Genomic DNA, 20834 nt, shown 5'->3' on the forward strand with positions numbered 1-20834 from the left:
GGTATGGGGTGGGACCCCACTGGAATGAGACTCTAAATTTCTTTATGGCTAGCTAACATAGAAAGGTGTGGGGTAATATTTTTGGGTATTATGCGTGGCTTTGGGGAAAGGGGGTTTGGTTTCTCTGACTTGCCTTGGGGAAGAGGGATTCTAGCTTTTGTGGTTTGCCTTGGAGGAGAATGAGGAGTGAGAGATGGGAGGGCAGGAGAAAGTCAAAGGGATACTTTTCTTCTGATGCTCCTTCTGTGGCCTTCACTTTGGGGTATAGTTTTTTTTGAGCCCCAATATCCTCAAACACTGTTGATGAGAATGGAAATTAGATTCTGGATGGCAATTTGGAAAACTATGTTAAGATGATAAATGTTCACCCCAGCTACTCACTGAGCGCCTCCCGTAATGCCCTGGAGGATACACTGATGTTTAAGAGAAGGTGCCTGCCTTCCAGGGCTTACCACCTGCTGACAAAACCCAAACACGTTTAAGTTTCTCGGAGGCATGTTAGACAATGATAGGTTCTGCAGTCAGAGCGTGAAGGAGAACGGTGACAATATTACAAGTAATCAGAAGAATTGACGTTTATTGAGCATTTACTACATGCCAGGCACTGTTTGCTCTCTTTATTTCTCAGAACGACCCTCAGAATGTAGGAGAGGGCACTTCAGCTCTAGTTTATTGGGAAACGCTTCAAGAAGGAAGCAGAATTTAAGCTGAGACTTGGGAGCCGATGTTCTGTGACTCTGGAGACCATTGCCTGGGGAGTTTGTTCAAACCTTGAATGCATCCCTAGGCCTACTTCAACCCCTCTAAACAGTAACAGGGAGCATCTGTATTTAAATGGGATTCTGTTGTGCATCAGAGTTGAACTACCTCTACCTTAAAGAATGTCTCTCAGAAGCTCACCCAGGGCTTTCAAAAACATGGATCCCAGGCTCTTCTCAAGGAGATTCAGATTCAGTGGTTAAGGTGGAGCCTAGGAACCTGTGTCTTTACTGAAAGAACAGGTGACACTTTTGATCAGGCAAAATGCCACTGTAGAGGATGGAGAGAGTTTGATCTGTAGAGGTGTAGGGGAGGAGAGGTCCTGCTAGGGGGCAAGTTTTACAAAGGTGGAAGTAGGAAAGGATAGGTTGACTTGAGTCTGCGTTGAGGGCTCTGGAGGCTAGGTTGGAGAAAAGATGTAAGAGGAAGGGAACCTAGTTCGGAGCCCATTGCCATGGTCCATGGAACTCAGATAGAAAGCTATTGCCATAGTACAGGGAACCTACACAGAAAACTACTGCAACAGTCCAGGTGAGAAGTCATACTGGCCTCATGCTTCCTGTAGCCTACAGCATGTATCACAAAGTGAAAAGGCCATTGGAAAGACCTGCCTTTTCCCCACTCCCTGTTTGCCTGGAATGTTAGTGTGATGGCTGGAGCTACAGCAACCACACTGGACCATAGAGTGACCTTTAAAATGGATGGCAAAAATGAGAGACACAGGGAAATTTGATTGCTCTTGTTCAAAGGATTTTTATCTATCTGAAAGGCATTTTACGGGTAGTCAGTCATGAAAGTAGATAACGGCTTGCAATTACAGAATAATGTATGTGAATGGTGTGTGTGTGTGTGTGTGTGGGGTGCTGGGAAGGGAACATTCCCCAAATGAGTACCTGGTTTGTTCTTTAGCTCGTGAATTGAACCTGCTATAGAATACCTCACTGCCTCTCATATTCCTTTAGTTAGATAAATCTGGCTCTCAGATATGTTTATCTTGACTAGCTGTTTATATTCAGAACAATTCAGTTAAGCTACTTGAAGCCATGAGTAAATTCAGGGAAAGAAGTTGAATCCGCTCCCCAGATGAGTCCAGACCTCACCTTCCTTGTCTTTTCTTGGACATAAAAGTGCTGTCTTAGGGAATATTAGTATGGCTTGATAGTGTAACAGCAAAAACAGAAATAAATATGCCGAGCCATTTGGAGAGTTACCTCATTGAATCTTCACCACAACCTTGGAAGGCAGGATTTTTTTAATGTCTTCATTTTACAGAAGAGGAAACTGAGGTTCAAAGGTGTCCAGTCACTTGCCCGGGTCCTCCCAGCCCGCAAAGGGCTGGAGCTCTTCCCCCTGCCTTGTGCTGTCTCAATCATCTGTGAAGCTCTTTCACCACCTTCCTCACCTTCTGACTCAAGTGTCTTTTTTATTTTTATTTTTTGAGACAGAGTTTCACTCTTGTTACCCAGGCTGGAGTGCAATGGCGCGAACTCAGCTCACCGCAACCTCCGCCTCCTGGGTTCAGGCAATTCTCCTGCCTCAGCCTCCTGAGTAGCTGGGATTACAGGCACGCGCCACCATGCCCAGCTAATGTTTTGTATTTTTAGTAGAGACGGGGTTTCACCATGTTGACCAGGATGGTCTCGATCTCTTGACCTCGTGATCCACCCGCCTCGGCCTCCCAAAGTGCTGGGATTACAGGCGTGAGCCACTGCGCCCGGCCCTCAAGTGTCTTCTATACTTGAGCATTTTAAATTCAGAGAACCCCTGTCCATTGATGCAGACCAATCCTGTAACTAAGAAGGTGGGGATGTGGTCAGCTTGAGGCCATCTGCCGCTGAAAACCTCTTCCAAACAAAGCAGGGTTTTTTATACCCTATGATCAAGTTAAGTAGATGACTAAATGGGTTTTATTTTGCCAGTGGTGGATGAGGGCTGAATTAACCTATGCAGCTATAGTATGTTCCGTTATGCTGGAGCTCTGTTCGCAACAGAAGGCAAACAGCAAGTGACAATTGCAACACTAGGTAAATGACCGCAAGAAAAGGGGTTGCTGTGGGCAACCAGGGTGTTTGAGGAATTGTCTCCATCCTTCTTGTATTTCTGCCTCTGGCTCCCCTTCTAAATGCCCTCCAGCATCCGCCTGCCCAGACTGCATTACCCTTGATCTCTGCTTTTACCAGATTTGCTCCTTCATTGTTGCTGTAGGGTTGGGGCCATTTGGACTTCCCTGAGCAGCTCCACTGGAGAACATGCCTTTAAGTTATTACAAACATCTCATGCATTCCAACCCTGTGAGGCTACCCTGGGACTCCTCAGCTGCTTCATTACCCAAGGCATTCCTTTTGATTTACTGCAATTTATAGTGTCTTGTATATACCTTCTGCTTCCACCCTCCCTGGGCAGAGGTGTGGCCTGTGTTGGCACCCATTTACTTCTGTACATTAGCCCTTCCTGTTAGGGCTTTTTATCATCTTCTCATAGATCAGGGTTCAGGGTTTGGGGCCTGGGCTGAGGCTTGGTGGGGAAAAAGGGGGCAGCCTCCTGTGTTTATCCAGCAGCCCCACTCAGTTTGATTGGGTAGCCTCCCCTGGATACCTCTGCCAGGAAAAGTGTCAAGAAATACCCCATGCGACGTGTGACAGGTGGAGGGGAATAAGGAACCAGGGCCCTTTGCTAGGTAACTGGAGCTTTAATCTCAGGATGGCACTCAATTGTTAGCTTCTGGAAACATCTGTGCATTGACAGGATGGGGGAAGAATCAAATTAAAGAGAGCAGTCTTCCCTCCTGTAACCCACACCCTCATTTTTCTAAGAGATGGCTTGATTATTATTTTTCTTTCTCTCTTCCTTTCTCATTCCCCTGGCTCCCCACTGCCTACTTAGCCCTTTAGAAATGCAAATATAGCCTAGTACCCTGTTCCTTCACCAGACACTCCCTACAGGGCAAATTCATCTAACTCCTCAAGAGTTAACAGTCAATTTATAGACTAAGGCATGCCTGCTACAGAACTCTCACCCATCAAGGGTCGCCTCGAGAGATAACAGCTGATTTCTGCAAGACTCTGCCAGGAAACTGCCTCAAGAGATATGAAACTCCCTCTCACCTGGAGAGTTTTTGGCCTAGTCCCGCCCACAAAGGTGCCAGCAATCACCAGTTCAACTGCCCAGTAGATAAGGTGGCAAAGCTCACATGCGTACACTCCACCCCTGCTTGCTTTCTCCCCTGCCTTTCCAAAGTGCCTACTTTTCTGCTCTAAAAGTGAAATGGTACCTATAAAGGTGGGTTGCCTGTGCTTCTTCCCCTCAGCTAGCTTTGGAAATAAATCACCTTCTTGATACCTGATCTGCTCATGTTAATTGGACAGTGCAAGCAATGAGTGACTGACCTGCTTTGTGGTTATACTTACTTCTTACCTTTCTCCTTCTCTCCCTTCCGCTCTTCCTCTTCCTTTTCTCTGTCTCTCTCCTGAAAGGATATTTGGAGATGGACCTGAAAGGCAATAAAGTACTGGAGAAATGGCCATGAAAGTCGCATCTACACCCAACACAGTAATAGATAGGATTACCGTCACCACTCCAAGCCCCTGCCCTCCCACTGGTTGCTAACAGCCAACCCCCGACTAGCCCAGGATGTGACACTGTTCCTTATCGGTTTCCTGAGACCCTGCCTACCCTTAATAAACAGCCCTTTGTGGAAGGCTCTTTAAATCCCCCACTTGAGTTGGCTATTTGAGTCCTGCCAGGGATCTGAGGGATACACAGAGTCCATGAATGTGGAACTGGAATTGAAACCCAACAGCTCGACCTCAGAGATATGCCCCTGTATTTGGAGGTCACCAGGACTGCCCCTAGGTGCAGTGTTTCCCAGATAAACTCACAGGACCCAGCACACAGTGTACCCATGGCTGTGGCTCATTACAGCAAAAGGATCCGAAGTAAAATCAGCAAAGGGAAAAGGCACATAGCATGAAGACTGGGGGAAACCAGCCTTGAGCTTCCAAGAGTCCCCTCACTGTGATGTCCTAGAGGCACACTTCATTCTCTCAGCAACGAGCTATGACAACATGTGTAAAGTGCTGTCTACCGGGGAATCTCTCTAGAGACTCAGTGCTCAGGGCTTTGTTGGGGACTGGTCACATAGGCAACCTCTTGCCTGCCACATACATAAATTCTAGATTCCCAGAAAGAAACAGGTGTTCAGCCTAAATCACATTGTTTGTGCACTAGTTTAGGCACAGTGAACCAGTATTATCAGTGTGATATGGTTTGGCTGTGTCCCCACCCAAATCTCATCTTGAATTCCCACATGTTGTGGGAGGGACCTGGTGGGAGGTAATTGAATCATGGGGGTGGGTCTTTCCCATGCTGTTTTCATGATAGTGAATAAGTCTCATGAGATCTGATGGGTTTAAAAACAGGAGTTTCCCTACACAAGCTCTCTCTTTGCCTGCTGCCATCCACGTAAGACGTGACCTGCTCCTCCTTGCCTCCCACCATGATTGTAAGGCTTCCCCAGCCATGAGGAACTGTGAGTTCTCCATTAAACCTCCTTCCTTTGTAAATTGCCTAGTCTCAGGTATGACTTTATCAGCATCGTGAAAACAGACAAGTACAGGAAATCGGTACCAGTACAGTGGGGCGTTGCTGAAAAAATACCTGAAAATGTGGAAGTGACTTTGGAACTGTGTAACAGGTGGGGTTGGAACAGTTTAGAGGGCTCTGCAGAAGACAGAAAAATGTGGGAAAGTTTGGAACTTCCTAGAAACTTTGTTGAGTGGCTTTGACAAAAATGCTGATTATGATGTGAACACACAGCTGTTCACAGCTCACACAGGCCGAGGTGGCCTCAGATGGAGATGAGGAACTTCTTGGGAGCTGGAGCAAAGGTGACTCTTGTTACGTTGTAGCAAAGAGACTGATGGTATTTTGCCCTTGCCCTAGAGATTTGTGGAACTTTGAACTTGAGAGAGATGATATAGGGTATCTGTCAGAAGAAATTTCTAAACAGCAAAGCACTCAAGAGGTGACTTTGGTGCTGTTAAAGGCATTCAGTTTTAAAAGAGAAGCAGAGCATAAAAGTTCAGAAAATTTGCAGCCTAACAATACAATAGAAAAGAAAATCCCATTTTCTGAGGAGAAATCCAAGCCAGTTGCAGAAAATTGCATAAGTAATGAGAAGCCAAATGTTCATCACCAAGACACTGGGAAAAATGTCTCCAGGGCATGTTGGAGACCTTTGCAGCAGCCCCTCCCATCACAGGCCTGAAGGTTTAGGAGGAAAAAATGATTTCATGGGCCAGGCCCAGGGTCCCTCTGCTGTGTGAAGTCTAGGGGCTTGGTGTCCTGCATCCCAGCCACTCTAGTCATGACTAAAAAGGGCCAAGGTACTGCTCGGGCTATTGCTTCAGAGGGTGGGATCCCCAAGCCTTGGCAGCTTCCATGTGATGTTGAGCCTATAGATGCACAGAAGTCAAGAATTGAGGTTCGGTGACCTCTGCCTAGATTTCAGAATGTGTATGGAAGTGCCTGGATGTCCAGGCAGAAGTTTGCTGCAGGGGCTGGGCCCTCATGGAGAACCTCTGCTATGGCAGCGCAGAAGGAAAATGTGGGGTCAGAGCCCCCACACAGAGTCCCTATGGGGCACTGCCTAATGGAGCTGTGAGAAGAGGGCCACTATCCTCTAGACCCCATAATGGTAGATCTAGCCACAGTTCCCACCATGCACCTGGAAAAGCAACAGACATTCAACACCAGACCATGAAAGCAGCCAGGAGGGGGGCTATACCCTACAAAGCTACAGGGGCAGAGCTCCTTAATGCCATGGGAACCCACCTCTTTTTTTTAAGACAAAGTTTCACTCTGTCACCCAGGCTGGAGTGCAGTGGTGTGATCTCGGCTCACTGGAACTTCCACCCCCTGGGTTTGAGTGACTGTCCTGCCTCAGCCTCCCAAGTAGCTTGGATTACAGGCACGTACCACCACACCCAGCTAATTTTTGTATTTTTAGTAGAGATGGGGTTTTACTATATTGGCTGAGCTGCTCTCAAACTCCTGACTCCAAGTTCTCTGTCTGCCTTAGCCTCCCACAGTGCTGGGTTACAGGCATGAGCCACTGCATCTGGGTGGAGCCCACCTCTTGCATCAGTGTGACCTGGATGTGAGACATGGAGTCAAAGGAGATCATTTTGGAGCTTTAAGATTTGACTCATCTGCTAAATTTCAGACTTGCATGAGGCCTGTGGCCCCTTTATTTTGACCAGTCTCTCCCATTTGGAATGGCTATATTTGCCCAATGCCTGTACCCCCATTGCATCTAGGAAGTAAATAAATTGGTTTTGATTTTACAGGGTCCTAGGCAGAAGGGACATACCTTGTCTCAGATGAGACTTTGGACTGGACTTTTGAGTTGATTCTAAAATGAGTTATGACTTTGGGGGACCATTGGGAAGGCAAAATTAGTTTTGAAATGTAAGGAACTGAGATTTGGGAGGGGCCAGGTGGAATGATATGGTTTGGCTGCAACCCCACCCAAATCTCATCTTGAATTCCCACGTGTTGTGGGAGGAACCTAGTGGGAGGTAATTGAATCATGGGATGGGTCTTTCCTTTACTATTCTTGTGATAGTGAATAAGTTTCATGAAATCTAGTTGGTTTAAAAATGTGAGTTCCCTGACACAAGCTCTCTCTTTGCCTACTGCCATCCATGTAAGACGTGACTTGCTCCTTCTCGCCTACTGCCATGATTGTGAGGCTTCCCCAGCCATGTGGAACTGTGAGTTCTCCATTAAACCTCTTATCTTTGTAAATTTCTCAGTCTCAGGTATGTCTTTATCAGCAGCATGAAAACGAAGGGTTCCTACCATGCACTGTTTATCCCATTTGATAATACGAAGACCTCACTCACAGAGGTTGGTAAAAATGAAGCTTCATCCTCTTTAAAGTTGTTTAAAAATATCCTAAAGCTCATTCTCTCTACAAGGTTTGAGGTTTGCTGGAAGAGGGATCTTTGACTTGTGTGAAAACAGTGCACGGTGGGAACCCTCCCCAAATCTGAGTTCCTAGATGCCCACTAAAAGCCAGCCTTGCAAACAGGCCTTTCAAAGGATTGCAGTCAGCCCTGCCATGTTAGCTCTTTTCTGCACAGCTCATAACCACGGCACCACCATTTATTATGTGATTACTATGTGCATGGCACCATAATAAACCAAACTCACCATTTGGAGAATAACACCATACATCTCTTTGAATGAAGCTTCTAAGATAAATACTGTTTTTATCTCCTTTTTCAGATGAACAATTTGAGTTAGAATATCTTGCTCAAGGTGATAAAACAGCAAGAAAGTAGTGGAGGAGGGTTTGAATCCAGCTTTATCTAACATCAAAGCATTTTGAAGGCTGGTTGGGGATGGGGAAGGGAGTAGGGATCGACGGGGGAGGGCTGGAGAGAATGTGAATAGTGGTCACTTCTAAATGAAGGGGTTATGGATCATTCCTAATTTCTACCTTTGGACACTGGCATTGCCTAAGTTTTCCCCAATGAGCATACATTATTTAGTTGGAACATTTGAAAATTAGTTTACTTTTTAGTGAGTTTCCTTTAATAGTTACATAAACCCAGTTATGAGAGCAGATTAGTTGTTTGGTGTGGAAATAAGCACAGTACTTGAGGTCAGTTTGTTCTCTTAAACTGGCTAAACCCCTTTCTTGTGATATTGTTTGCACATTGTGTTTGCTTAGCAAAACCTTTTTTTTTTTTTCCCAAATAGGGCAAACATAAATGATAGCTTGGCCCCAGCTGAATTAGCCCAGACAGTAACACGCTTTGATAACTAATAATCATCTCAATTTAAAGATCCCTCTTCCAGCAAACCTCAAACCTCTTAGAGAGAATGAACTTTAGGACATTTTAAAACAACTTTAAAGAGGATGAAGCTTAATTTTTACCAACCCCTGTGAGTGAGGTCTTGTATTATCAAGTGGTATATTATTTCTTGAGACTTAAAAAAAAAGTCCCTTGACTTATTAAAAAACCCCGCTGGCTAGGTGTGGTGGCTCATGCCTGTAATCCTAGCACTTTGGGAGGCCGAGGCAGTCAGATCATGAGGTCAGAAATTCAAGATCAGCCTGACCAATATGGTGAAACCCCATCTCTACTAAAAATAAAAAAAAATTAGCTTGGTGTGGTGGCATGTGCCTTTAATCCCAGCTACTCAGGAGGTTGAGGTAAGAGAATTGCTTGAACCCGGGAGGTGGAGGTTGCAGTGAGCCAAGATCACACCACTGATCTCCAGCCTGGGTGACAGAGCAAGACTCTGTCTCAAAAACAAACAAACAAACAAACACAAACAAACTAGCTGAACTCAAAGCAAACTTTCAACTACACAAAATACAGAGTCCCGGGGAAGACACACTCAGCACACTGGCATGGGTTTACTTGCCCACGGGGTCTCCAGTGCTGCTGAGAGGAATCAGAGAAATTGCTGGTCATGGGTAACTTAATCTGTTTGGAGCTCCTGGTAGAAAACGCCTGGGAAAAAATGGGTGATCTTAGTTTCTGCTTGCTGAGCACCTGCCCTCATAATGTTTTTAGTTTGTAAACTGCTGCTGGCTTCTTCTATCCAATGGCCAAGCTGTCCAGCCATGCAGCCCTTCCTAGTGGCATCAGATAGACAGAGCCTGGGAAAAAAAATGGGCAATCCTAGCTCCTGCTGTCTGAGCACCTGCCATCATGTGTTTTTGGTTTGTAAACTGCTGCTGGCTTCCTCTGTCCAGCAGTCATGGTGTTCACCAATGCGGTCCCTCCTGGTGGCATCTCATAGTCCCTTTATGGAACTCCATTTCCTGGTTTTGAGGGATCATCATCTCCTGTCCTGGTGCCTTCAGGGCTCTCTATGGTGAGATCTGCACCCCGTGTATTAGCTCCTATGGCTGTGGTGCTGGGGCCACCATAACTGCATACCATGGACTGGTTTAAACAACAGAAGTTTATTTTCTCACAGTCCTGGAGGTCAGACGTCTGAGATCAAGGCGTCAGCAGGGCTGATTTCTCCTGAGGCCTCTGTCTTCCCTATGTCATCTTATGGTCTTCCCTCTGTACATGTCTGAGTCCTAATGTCGTCTTCTTTTTTTTCGGAGATGGAGTCTTGCTCTGTCACCCAGGCTGGAGTGCAATGGCATGATCTCAGCTCTCTGCAACTTCTGCCTCCTGGGTTCAAATGATTCTCATGCCTCAGCCTCCCAAGTAAATGGGATTACAGGTGTGCATCACCACACTCGGCTAGTTGTTTTTTTGCAATTTTAGTAGAGGTGGGCATCTTGCCATGTTGACCAAGCTGGTCTCAAACTCCTAGTCTCAGATGATCTGCCCACCTCGGCCTCTTGAAGTGCTGGGATTACAGGTGTGAGCCACCGTACGTGGTCTGCTCTTCTTGTAAGGACACCAGTCTTGTATTGGGGCCCACCCTAGTGACATCTTATATGTCTCTCTCTTCTTGAAATACCTATCCCAAATACAGTCACACGTGGAGGCACTGGGGGTTAGGACTTCAATAATTGGGGTAAATGGGAGAAATAAGACACAATTCAGCCCATAACCGTTGTGGTAATGAATTACAAGTTTAGCAGCTTAAATACTACAAACTTACTATCTTACAGTTCTGTAGGTCAGAAATCTGATACCAAGTCTCACTGGGTTGAATCGAGCTGTTGGCAGCTCCTTTCCATGGGCACTGGGTGGGGTCCGTTATCTTACCTTTTCCAGCCTCTAGTGATGCCCATCCTCATCTTCAAAGCCAGCCCAGCCAGTGAGTCCTCACGTTGCGTCTCTCCAGCTCCCTCCGCAGACACATCTTTCTCTGATTCTCCTGTCTCCCTCTTGCATTTTAAAGGACTCTTGTGATTTTATTGTGCTCACTTGGATAATCCAGGATAATCTCCCTATTTTAAGGTCAAATGATTAGCAGCCTTAATTCCATCTGCAGCCTGAATTCCCCTTTGCCATGTAAGGTATCATATTCTCAGGTTCTGGGGATTAGTACAGAGACATCATTGGGGGCCATTATTCTGCCTACCACACTCCCCAAACCTGCAGATCAACACAGATAATTTCTCTGTGTTAAACTCTCCAAATGTAGGCAACATCTCTTTACTTTGCCGGCAGACAAATAGACAAAAATCGACATTATTAATGTAGATTTTTTTTTTTTTTTGAGACGGAGTTTTGCTCTTGTTGCCCAGGCTAGAGTGCAATGGCGCGATCTTGTCTCACCGCAACCTCCGCCTCCTGGGTTCAGGCAATTCTCCTGCCTCAGCCTCCTGAGTAGCTGGGATTACAGGCACGCGCCACCATGCCCAGCTGATTTTTTGTATTTTTAGTAGAGACGGGGTTTCACCATGTTGACCAGGATGGTCTCGATCTCTTGACCTCGTGATCCACCCGCCTCGGCCTCCCAAAGTGCTGGGATTACAGGCGTGAGCCACCGCGCCTGGCCATTAATGTAGATTTTGCAAGGGTCCCTGTGGAGGGTGGTGGGGGTGACTGGACAGAGCGAGTGCTCTTTGCAACATTATGGTGCCATGCCAAAGGAAGGGGGGTTCTCCTTGTCTACAGCCAGACAAGGTATAACCTACCAGAGCTGGGGACGAGGGAGGAAGAGGCTGGAATGACACAGCTCGTAGCCCCATTACAGAGCTGGTGCCAGGTGCGTCTCTCCTCCTTGTGCCATGTGGCCCTGCTCCTTCCCCTCAAAGAGCCCCTGGTCTCCTGGACCTGGAGGGGTTCTGTCCTCAACCCCTGACTCAACATCCCCCATGCATGCAGTGCAAACAGCTGCTCTCTTCCTAAGGAGAACGACTCGCCTTAGCTAAGCAGCTATCCCCTTTGCCTCTGAAAACCTTGCTAAGGGGCGTTTGTCACACAAGCGGATGTGTTGATTTTTAAACAATGTTCCCTGCCACTTTGTTTAGAATAGGCATTGAGGGAGCACCCTATTGCTCTTGCGCTAGAGCAGAACCAGGCAGCTGAAACACTGAAGAGCGTGCATCGCAACTTCCAAGGTAGAAAACCCCAGGATCGCGAAGGACACACCCAACTTTGGCTACTTTGTGGCCAACCGAGAACGTGAACTCTAAGTGTTTCAGCTGCAAATCTAGTGTTCTTTCCGTCATGAGCTACTTCGACAACAGGTTAAAAAAAAGTTTACGGTTAACCTCAGGACTATTCTGTTTAGCAGTTCCCATGAATTGTATCCTTGCCATTGTTCAGAGCAGGTAACTGATTTCTTTTTCTCTCTTGCAGGCATGAGGCATTTGTTTTGTGTTTGCTGAATGCTTTTGTTTTATTCCTAATGCATTTCTACTGTTTGTCTACATCAATTTTCTTTTGCCCTCATTCCTGAAGCTGTTTATTTTGTGTTTTTCCCCCAGCAGTTGTATGCATTTTTTTTGTTTTTGGTCGAGTCCTCTTTGGTCCTTTGTGGTCTGAGATGGAGAATCACTAATTACATGAATTAAATATCTCCCTTATCTGTGGATGGTTGTCTTGCTGGAAATCTTACAGCCTTGGAACTCTGTGTCTCAAGGGATACACTATGCGCTACTTTGGTTTTTAGCATCGACTGTATGCTAGGTTCTAGGCTAAGCAGAAGACATAGATTCTGCTATCTGGGAAGGTCAGCTCAGCAAGGGGGAAGGATATAATCTACTCACATAAATAACTGCATAGTTAAAGACCAAGAGAAGCACTTCAAAAGAAGGATCAGGATCTGTTGAGTGTTTATAACAAACAGAACCAACCTGACCTGGGAGGTAAAGACTGGGGAGAAGCTGGGAAGGCTTCCACTTGGCCAAGGGTTGGAGTATGAGCCATGCTGGGTGGAAAGAGCCCATGCAATACAGAAAGAACAGCATGTGCAAAGGCCCTGGGGTGGAAGGGGATTTGCAGATCTGCTTTACTCCTTCTGGCTGCTCAGCTCCTGACCCAGACATTACTGAGCCTGCCTTGTCCTGGGAGCCCTGTGCTTCTGGGTTCTGCCCCCATCTTAGTTGGATGCCATGCTCTAACCTATTGGTGTTAGAAGAATGGCTTCTCCATTCTTGGAACCATGGCCCAAAGTGACCAAATGGAACACAGCCAAGGAGACAAGCATCTACTTGGTTTTCCCACTCTGGTCCATGATCATCAACAATTCTCTGCATATTGCAGTTAAGACAATTGCATGGATTTCCATGACCTAGTGCCTCAAGGGATCCCTACAAAGATCAAGCAAGTTAAGACCCTTGAGCTACGTGGGAGAGTCTCAGTTGCCACAGAGCCTTGCTAGCATTTGCTTTTGGTGAAAAGTCCTCTTTGGAAGGTCAGGGATAGCTACATCTCCCAAAGGGAGCTTGTGAGTAATTGACGTTGGTTGGGTTTAAGGTGTTGGGAAGAATACTTTAAACCTAATAAATGACCACTTTTCTTTACCCTCTACCCCCTCCTTGCAGCAATCTGGTGGCATAAAAGTTTTGAAATTGTCTTAGCCACTCTGACACAGAAACATAACATTTCAGAGAAATCAACAATAACAACAACAACAACAAATGATTGGAAAGCCAGGGGGAGAATACTTCACGTTGAATTCTCCATCCTGCCATGAACAAGACCAGAAGGGGTAGCCTCAGGCAGAACACACCTAAACTCTCCACGTTTGGAAATCCAAGGTGTATCTGAGGGTTCTCTGAAGCTCCAAACAGAACCCAACACAGTTCTGACTCAAGCTTCTGTTTCCTTGCAGAGCAAACAAAGGGATGTTGTCTGCGCCATCCCCAGGTGGTCATAGAAAATGAATGTCACAGCTGCGGTGGGAGGCAGGACTCTGCTAAAACTTGTTTTATATTTAGAATGGATTATCTCCAGGAAAGCTAACCTACGTGGCTGCTTAATGTATTCCCTGCAGAACAACCCACAACCCTCTTCTCAAACCCCCTCCAGCTAGCCATGCCCCTTCCTGCCTTAGTGGCTCAAAGCCTCTCTCCCTGGGGGCTCTTCACAAAGAGCCCAGCCCCCAAGTGGCCTCTTCCTCCTCTGTCTCCTCGACATCCAGACTCCTGCTTTTTGGTGGGGTCAATCCTGAGAGGGAAACACCTATTTGTAATTGATCTTCTCGGAGGTTGTATGAGTGATGATCCCTGTTATTCTTGAAGAGGTATTTTCCTTTTGGTTAAGTAGTAGATTAACCCAAGCAAGTTTCCATTCAGTGGCATCCCGGAAGATGTGAGTGATGTATTTTGGGATAGTGAGTTTCCCCTGAAAACCCTAAAATAGGAACCCTGGCAACCTCTGATTTTATGTATGTGTTTGGCTGCTTCTATTAACACTGGTTGGATCAATGGATGCAGATTAAATCATTTTTCACTAGGTTTCCAATGATATACTCAATCCCTCCCTCCCTCCCTCCCTCCCTTCCTTCTTTTTCTCTCTTCCCTCTTCCTTCCCTCCCTCACATTCTCAATACCTGTTCTGGGAAGTGCAGATTGCTTGGCTGGCTTGTCATCATCAGGGATTTTTCTCCCCAGGTTCATTCAGAGCCCGGGTGAGAGGGCTGATGTTTTCTGGATGTAAGATGTTTTCTGGATGTAAGATGTTTTCTGCCTTTCTCCTGGCAGTGACCCACCCCTGTCACCTTAATTCAGCCCCTGGATCCAGTACGGCACGAGACCAGTTAGGAGACAGCTCAAGCCAGCAATTTGGGTCACCATTTTGGAGTCTTTTCCCATTAGCCCAAGGTGTTTTGTTTTTTTTTTTTTGCTTGCCTGCTTTGTTTTCTTACGTGAAGATCCCTCTTTATTGCAGGAAGACCTAATTAAAGTAATTCCTCTTTCTGTCCTTTGCAACTCATATTGATGGGTAGGAAAGTGGCTGAGATGAACATGTTTGAGGGACTGGGGGGGCCTCAAGGAAGAGCACCATATGGTGTGTGCCTCCATGTCTCAGTGTGGCAGTTCTCAGATGGGTTTTCACACGAGGCCACCTGGGTTGAGCTCTTCAGCCTTTGGGAGCATAAGATGTAGGGATGAGTCTACTTATGATGCTGCAGTGGAGATCCTATGAGACAGTGTGGGTGGAAGCTCTGTTTTAACTGGATCGTGGCACATAAACTCGAGATCTTTGTATGCTGGGCTGTGTGCCCCAGGGAAAGGATGCTTATTGGTGACTTTACCAAGTAGGAGAGGAGAACGTGGTGGCTGCTCATTTCCATAGATGCGGCCTTCTCACCTGGCTCTGGGAAACCTGTCAGGCCTGCCTTGTGGTACACCAGCTTTGTGTAGTTGAACAGGTCATTTCTCTGTGATTGTGCCTTAGTTTCCTCATCTGTCAAGTGAGGGGGTTGTGCAAGATTTCTAAGATCCTCCCTCTGTTGAATTTCAGAATCTATCATTGACTAACTTCCAGTCTACCCTCCACATTGCCGCCAGAATTTAGTCTGAAATGTGTGAACAAGGCTATTCCCCGCTTAAAACACATTGGGGCCTCCCTATCATCCTCAAGGTAAAGTCTGAGTTTCGTAGCCAAGTTTCCATGGCCCTTCAAGGCCTGGCCCCTGGGGCTTTATCTCCTGCCATTCCTTCCTGTCACCCTGCATTCTAGCCATATTGGACCATGAGGTGCTCCGGAAGCTTGCCATGGCCTGCAGGTGTCTGAGGATGCTCCTTTCCTACTCAAAACTCTTCCAGCCCCACCACTCTTTCTTCTGGCTACATTTTATGCACCCTTCAAGTCTTTGCTTGAAAGTGATATTTTTCTAGCAAGCCTTCTCCCCACCTCCGCCAAGCCAAGGGGAGGCTCATCTCCAGCATGTCTGTGGCTCTCTCACAGCCCTGACTATTGAAGAGCATAGCTCCCTGTTTAGGGAAGAGTATGTCTCTGCTGAATCGTAAGCTCCTGGAAGGATGGGACTGTGTCCTGCTCTAATTGTGTCTCCAATTCCTAACACAATGCTTGGCACGTAGCAGACGAGCAATCAATATTTATTACTCGAACCATTTGTAAGAGGCTGTGCTGCTGCTCAAAGCATGGCCTCACGCCAGCACAGATCTCCCTCCCAGGAGGCAGGTGGTGGGCCAAACTTGCAGCGTTCTCTGACGAATTGACTCTGTTTCTAAATGATGGTCATTCCACTCTCCAAGATACCCAACTATCTCCCGGGGGTGGAATTGGACTCTATACCTTGTCCGCTTACATATCCCCAAAGTGACACTTTATCTTTAGAACGAGCTGAGAACCATGTGGACTTACCCATTTGTTCCTTTTCTGAGGCATCATGTTAACACTTCACCAAGCACGCACATCCCTTTTTAGATGCATTCTGGCAAGACGATTTCCTGTTCCCATTCAGTCAATCATCTTCCATCCTTGGCAGGAAGGAGAACACACACAGCTATGCTTGTGCCAACCCCAACATATTTCTAAATCCATCATGGCTAGGTCTGCGCTGCCTATGCCGTAGGATTTTAAGATGCTTTTAAAAAGATTGTGTGTATGAGTGTTTCACAGCTAGGACTCAAATGCACAGGCTGAGCTAGGACTGCGGTGTGGCCGAGCTCGCATCTGTAAATCTGTCACGGCCCATGACCTTTACTTATGGACCAAAGTTCTGTGTCATAGCAGGAAAGAGGCCATGGGACCAAGAGGTGCCGCCTGGGTACCAAAGGTTATTGCATGATGATTTAAGAATGAAATGGAGTCAAGGACAACATCTGGCCCAGAGTGAGGTCATGAAAGTCAGCTAGGTGTTCCAAGTCCAGTCTTTATAAGTTGCGGTAGGGGACAGAAAGTATTCACACAGGGGTGGGCCAGTAGCCCTGAGTATTGGCAATGATCCATTTATCCATTTCAGACTCTTATGATGCTGTGAAAACTAACTCTCCTTCTGATGTTCCTTTGACCACAGGCAAGTATAGATCCACTTCTTGAGGTCTTTGATGTATATCTGAGGACTGTGTGTGTGCGCATGTGTGTTTAAACCTCCTTTGACTACTGTCAGTTCCTGAGCTTATTTTGAAGTTTCAGTAGGTGCCTCCCTGGACTTATAACCTAACTCCTTTCTTGTCATTTATTCTCTGCTAAAATGTATAATGTCCTCTCTGCTGTGTCAAGTGTGATTTTGACCCTTACCCTTCTTTCTCCATGCCCTGATATGTTTCTTCCATTTCTTTTTGGAACATAAATTTGATTTCCCATTTGCAACGCCCAGCATGAACCTGAGGGTAATTACTCTAATTTGCAGCTGCATTGAGAAGGCAAAGACCGGAGCCACCATTCTATTCGGCTTAAACTCTGCTCCATCAGGCCCCTCTCCTCAAAATGTCATTCCTTGTCAAAACGATTTCAGTGTCAAGCAGTAGCTGTACTAAAAAATTTATTTAAGTTTCCCTTTACTTTTCTGATAGCTGTAAAAGTCTGTTCTGAAAGGATGGAGGCCTTTTTTTTCCCCTTCCCATTTCCCTGTAGCCTATGTTAATTTCGCTCTTTTCTTGCCACCCAATTTCGTTCTCTTCAGTTCTGTTCTCAGCTGGATCCTGGTGTTTCACTCCACATATTGAACAAGCAAAGCAATAATACGTTATGATTAATAAGTGGCTTGACAGGCAAGAAAAAAAAGCAAATCTTATTCATGGCATCAATGGTGCTGTGCAAATGCACTGTTTTTGAAAAATGGATTTAGTCAGCAGGGTGGTTTTTGTGAAGATGCTTGGCCCTTTACTGTCCACTTCAGCTGGATGTTCTGTTTCCCCCACCTGCAAATTTCAGGCTTGCAGAGCATGGGCACGTGTTTCAAGGATGCTTAAAACCTTTCCAGCTGGGCACAGTGGCTCATGCCTGTAATCCCAGCACTTTGGGAGGCCAAGGCAGACGGATCATGAGGTCAAGACACGGATACCATCCTGGCCAACATGGTGAAACTCCATCTCTACTAAACGCACACACACACACACACACACACACACACACACACACACACGAAAAAAAAAAAAAAAAAGAAGCTGGACCTGGTGGCGCACATCTGTAGTCCCATCAGGAGGCTGAGGCAGGAGAACTGCTTGAACCCGGGAGGCTGAGGTCATGCACTGAGCTGAGGTCACGCCACTGCACTCCAGCCTGGGTGACAGAGCAAGACTCCGTGTCAAAAAAAAAACCAAAACCAAAACCAAAACCAAAAAACTTTCTAAACCTTAGGAACTCATTTTTGGAGGCCCAATTCCTCATCACATAAGATATATTAATACACATCCGCATCGCACTTTCAATGCAATTTTATATAACTCTCTAAGAATTCAGACTTAAGTTCCATTTGACCCATTGATATAACTGCCACTGACCTCCTGTGCCACCAACCTCTCCTGAGCCCGTACGGGTGTGATGCATACAACTTACCACAGTGCTGTGATCTAGGCGCTCTTATTATCCAGATCGTTTTGTAGTTTTTTGACTTCATTGCATGTCTGTTTCTCTTAGGAGGTTTTATTTGCATGATTTGGAATGATAAAAATTTCTTTTCAGATCTTAAGACATTTTTCTCCTTTGAAAAGCTCACGGGCTCTGGATCTGCCTTCTCTAATGTGGTAGCCACAAACCATCTGTGGCTACGAAACACTTGAAATGTGGCTAGCCCAAGCTGTGCTTGTAGTGTAAAGTACACCCTAGATTTCAGGCTCAGGACAGGGAAAATAGGAATGTAAAATATCTCATTAATATCTTTTCATACTGACCACATTGTCAAAGGATAATGATGATATTTTGGCTGTGCTAAATAAAATATATTATTAAAATTGATTTTAACCTTTGTGTGTGGGTTTTTTATTTTTTACTTTTTAATGAGGTTACTAGAAACTTTTAAATCGCATACAAAATTTGCATTATATTTCTGCTGGACAGCTTTGCTCTAGATAGCATGGAAAAGGGTATGGGGGCTTAAAATGGCCCTGGATGGCACCTGCCCTCACTGGAAGTATGCCAGTGTTCTCAGGGAGGTGGAGGGCTCATCAATATTCATCCACACAGCAGACATCTTTTGAGGGTCTATGCTATGGCAGACATTAGGTAAAATGCTAGAGATACAGGGAGAGCGGGATAAATAGAATTTCCACCCAGGGCCTCTGCATCGGGGCACGTAGCCACTGCACACACATGGGCTGCAGGCCAGGATATGCCTCTCCACTGAGCTTGAAATTGCATGGGGACCCCTGAGGCTGAGGAAGGAATGGGTAGGAAGGAAAGATCACCTCCTAGAGACAGATCTACACTGTGGAAATAAACAGTAAGACTTTGGGGGTTGTACATCGAAAAAGTGAAGAAGGGCTGTTGAATTTTGTCGAAGGCTTTGAGGCATTGTTCACAATGGCAAAGTCTTGGAACCAGCCAAATGCCCATCAATGATAGACGGGATAAAGAAAATGTGGCACATACACACCATGGAATACTGCGCAGCCATAAAAAAAGGACGAGTTCATGTCCTTTGCAGAGACATGGATGAAGCTGGAAACCATCATTCTCAGCAAGCTGACACAAGAACAGAAAACCAAACACTGTATGTTCTCACTTATAAGTCAATGTGGAACAATGAGAATACACGGACACGGGGAGGGGAACATCACACATCGGGGCCTGTCGGGGAATGGGTGGCTAGGGGAGGGTTAGCAGGGGATGGGGGAATTGGGGAGGGATAGCATTAGGAGAAATACCTAATGTAGATGCTGGGGCAATGGATGCAGCAAACCACCATGGCATGTGTATACCTATGTAACAAACCTGCATGTTCCGCATAAGTACCCCAGAACGTAAAGTATAATAAAGAAAAAAAAAATGAAGAACCTACTCATCTCTAAGTGCCCTGTGCCTGGCACATAGAAAACTGTTGGTAATTGTGTGCTGAGTACTAACGTCAGGCACAGCAGAGTCAAAGGGACCGGGGCAGGGTTGCTGCACTTGAGGAAAAGGTTTCCTTTTTCTCATTCACACAAAAGGGCTGTCTCTCTCCCAGCTGTGCTTTTTGGGGGTTGCATGTGCACCTTGAAAAAGAGCCTCTGTGATTCCTCACTAGCCCCATCTATGCCCTTACAGAGTGGGGGCATCGGAAGTCCTGGATACCTGGGTTGTCTCTGGATATCCGCACCTGGTGCTCTGACCCTTTGCCTACATTCTAACCTCTGGCCTGGATTCCTGACACACTTGCCAACCCTCCAGGCTTAGGGGGTCTGCCTCAACTTTGCCATATCTGTCCACTGACTTCTGACCCAAGGCTGAGTCTGACCTTACCGACTAGCTGTCCATATCGGGCAAGGCTGCTTTGTTGCTGTCTTCCTCACTCCCTCTGCTAGAAGGTGAACTTCTGATCTGTTGTGTTCATTCGTGTATCTGCAGCGTGGAGCACACTGCTAGCTCAGGCTGGAGGCTGTGTGACCATGTGGTAGTGAGGACCAGCCCATCACATTTACATGGGTGGAGCTGCCTGCGTACCTCCCCCTCCCCTTGGGCCACTGTGTGTTGTCACCAGCCTAGATTCCAAGATGTGATGTCCTGGCTTTCAGGAGAAAGAACTTTGTTCGGAGGGTGGCAGACACTCTCCCCTCACCCCCAGGGGTCCTCACCCTTGTATGATCACTTCTCTTCTCAGTGTAGGGGGAACCTTATTTATTTGTTATTTTCACCTGATAAGATGTCACTCCTGTGATTATGTTACCTTACATGGAAAAAGGGAGAGGGATGGGGTGGGCCTGGTGTCATCACATGAGTTCTTTCAAAGCAGGGAGTCGTCTTGGCTGGTAGCAGAAGCCATCAGAGAGGTTGGAGGCATGAGCGAGGCATGCAGGCTTGGCACGGGGGACTAGGCTGGCTGTGCTCCTCCTTCCTGCCATGTCATTTGCCTTGCTTTTGTCTCCTGCCTGACCTTTTCCAAGCTGCCACACTCTTTATTGCATCCCAGCCTCCAGCCTGTGCCTGGCACATGGAAAGCTCTAGATAACTGTTCACCAAGCACTGATGTCAGCCCCAGCAGAGTTCAAAGTGCTGTGCAGAAGAAAGGCAGTCTTGCCTGTC

General features: G+C 46.4%; 1 protein-coding gene across 6 annotated transcripts in view; it reads left to right on the plus strand.

Moving 5' to 3' along the window:
- Positions 1–20834, plus strand: part of KAZN (kazrin, periplakin interacting protein) — a 1289243-nt gene that overhangs the window by 199716 nt on the left and 1068693 nt on the right. The gene's annotated exons all lie outside the window — the stretch shown is intronic.

This window comes from Sapajus apella, unplaced genomic scaffold (assembly GCF_009761245.1).
Source record: "Sapajus apella isolate SASKATOON/1434 unplaced genomic scaffold, GSC_monkey_1.0 scaffold43, whole genome shotgun sequence".
Classification (NCBI taxonomy): Eukaryota; Metazoa; Chordata; class Mammalia; order Primates; family Cebidae; genus Sapajus; species Sapajus apella.